The sequence below is a fragment of the Cajanus cajan genome, chromosome 3 (genome assembly GCF_000230855.2).
Source record: "Cajanus cajan strain Asha chromosome 3, NIPB_CcT2T_4, whole genome shotgun sequence".
Lineage (NCBI taxonomy): Eukaryota > Viridiplantae > Streptophyta > Magnoliopsida > Fabales > Fabaceae > Cajanus > Cajanus cajan.
Window position 1 is genome coordinate 22,483,017 of NC_138519.1, and position 3,169 is coordinate 22,486,185.

Here is a 3,169-nt window from a genome sequence, read left to right on the forward strand (position 1 = left end):
TTGTACACAAATTTACATCAGTTCTACTAACAACCGATGTAAATTGCATTTGTTTAAAAATAATTCATTTATTTTTTAGATTCTTTCTAATTACCTGTAATAAACATATATATATATATATATATTTATATATATATATATATATATATATATATAAATCTCAAACAAAAATTGTATGGTGCACTATTCTACTCAAATGTGTTGCTTAAGTAGAGTGGATATACAATTTAACTTGTTTAATAAATCAAAAAACTTGACAAGAAAGAAAAAATGACTTGTTGGAATAAAAAATTATGATTAACAAAAATTACAGATTCTTACTCTCATTATATATTTAGTATTGACATCACACACATATAGAGACAGAAAAATGTAACCATATTGAATACAAAATTGTGATGCCTCCAAACATTGAAGGGAAAGGTCAAAAATAATAACACACATTGCACCAACCAATTCATATTCTCCTCAACAACATTTATGAAATTGAAGCACATAGAAACCAACCCCTTCACTCCCATGTACAGCTAGATGTTATAAAGAGAAATAAAAACTTCCTAGTAAAAACAACAAATAATTGACTAAGTAATTTAAATGAATAATTTGGTAAAAAATTAATATCCAAAACATGATAACCAAGCTTTAACTACTTAGTTTATTTTATTTTGGGATAAGAAAATAAACTATAAAATAAAGGTAGAAAATTGTTTTTGAGATATGTTAAGTAAAAACATTGTAAACCAGGGATGTACTTAGCAAAATTAATACTGCTTCAAATCTCACACACAGACTTACATAAATGCATAGGGTATATAGTAGACACGTGTGTTTATCCCCTTAGAAAATATGACATATCAAGTATTACAAATCATATTTTTCAGAAGCCCTTTTGTTCAAATATTATTGTTACGATTATCCGGCAATGATCTAATGAAGGTGACTTCCCGAGAATCATGTTAAAAAGGGCCACATCGTATTATATGTGATACTAATATGTGTGCATTCCAGCTTCCAACACTATGGATATATTACATTTCATGGCAGTCAAATTAATACAAATAATAGAAACTGATGGAAGTTTATTTGCTATCAAAATAGAAGAAGGAAACCGTCACATATATTCAATCAATATAAATAAGAGAAGGTTGGTAAACAAATTTATAGAGACATTTCAAATTACGTGGGTGACGGATAATTGCTACCTCTTTAAAGGCAGTGGTATTTTGATCTAAAAAGGTGTAAAAAAAATCATTATAAATAGTTGACAGGACCCAAGGTGAATAAATAGTTAGTTTCGGGTGTGTTGTTATTGTACAGGGACAGCAAGGTTTATGGCCAAATGGGTCTTTTTGGTCATAATCTAAAATTGTTAGGAGGATCCAGAGTCTCTTGAATTTCTCTGGGTACTCTAGCCTATTCTCAGAGTCCAGACAGACAGGGCCTGCATTCTTCCATAAAGCTGTTTCATTTTTTCTTATTTACTGATTCTTGGTATTGGTATTATACATTATAACTCACCGATTCGGAAGACAGTTTGGCTTAAAAGAAAATGTAGACAAGTAAAATGATGAGGAAAAACAGTTTAAACCATACCTTTAATCTATAGACGACTGGCCTAATCAACCCTATTCATAGCATATGGTAACTTGCCAAAGCTAATAACTAAATTTATTATAAATGTACTCCATTTAGTTTAGTGAATTTGTACCAACATACTATCAATACCATCAATTTTTCTATAATCACCATTACCGATTCAGCTTCACCAGTATATTACAATTACAAAACCCCTACTAGTACAACACACTGGTGACATAACCATTGCCATAACTATCATTATTTTATCCTTATTGACTTTACAACTACAGAATGCCATAACCGTCTTGGATTTGTTAGCTCTTTTCTTTTCCATCGTCACATCCTTATTGCTAAAGAGAAATGCTATTTAGTGAGGGATGTTTTGATACAAAAATTGATGAGCTCAAAATTAACCAAGTAGTTTGTCCCATGGGCGTAAGTGAGTGAGAGTGGATGAAAAATAATTTGCATTATAACTTTGACATGCCAATTTGTGTGCCTTTCGTACACATGACAATATTCACACTAAAACTAAGGTAAAGCTAAAAAAATAATATTATGCATTCTGCCATGAAAGTTACTTAAAAAGAAGTTACTTTTCCTATTGTAACATCACTAGCTACCTAACCTATACATTGCGCACTGCCAATCTCTGTGAATTTAGACCCCACTATCTAACTCTTATGGTTAATTCTAATTGAAATGCAGTTATGGCCTATAAAGAGCATACCTGGAGATATTGCAGCACTAATCTGCTTGGATTAAGAATATATATGCCTAACAAGGGGCATTCGCTTTATGAACCATTCTCCAATCCAGAAAACAGTGGCACCCATCCATGACGAAACAAAAGCACCAATACGAAATACAAAAGCTAACGATGTAACAAAACCAAGTCCTGCACCAGAAACAAAGAGCCTTCACATTTTATACATCACATTCAAAACAGAGTAAGGTCAAGTACCAAAATCCAGATCACCCAATGGAGAGGTTAAAAAATGAATAAGGAAAATAAGAGGTTTGCAACAATATATTATATGTGAGGTGTCTTGATAGAAAATAAATTTATCAAAGAAAACCTGACAAATACAAGAATGAAGACAATAAGATATCCTCTAAACCATTTACAGCATAAGTCAAATGAGTTATTCCATATTAGCCACTAAAACTTTATAAGAAACAATAATGCCTTCCTGCAAAATTGGTCAAACAATATAGTAGTCTATATTACCTTTGAATTTTCAAGTTCATGCAGCATATATTCGTTCACTTTGCTTTTTATGTTTCAGATATATGTCATATGACAGTCTATATGACATATAGCATAATAAAAACTCCCCTTATTGGTAACTTCTCAAGAAGAAAAAAATAATTATATTGGCAAAATAAATTACTCACCAAATATATCATTGCCAAGCCTGGAGTATATTGGACTAAAGAAACCATCAACGAACTGAATAAACCACCATGTAATGAAGAAGGTAACAGCTACTAGAAAAAGAACTACACTGCAGATTCATAATCAAATGAATAAAAAATGTCACATCAACAATGATAATAAAATTTAATCATCTAAATGAGTGGTTTTGTC

The 3,169-nt window shown here is 30.9% G+C and overlaps 1 long non-coding RNA gene across 1 annotated transcript; it reads right to left on the reverse strand.

Moving 5' to 3' along the window:
• Positions 1–2,027: 2,027 nt before the first annotated feature.
• Positions 2,028–3,169, reverse strand: LOC145955678 (uncharacterized). Its single transcript, XR_014432325.1, has 2 exons — positions 2,977–3,169; positions 2,028–2,476 (listed from the first exon to the last, which is right to left on the reverse strand). It is a non-coding gene; the product is annotated as an uncharacterized LOC145955678 (long non-coding RNA).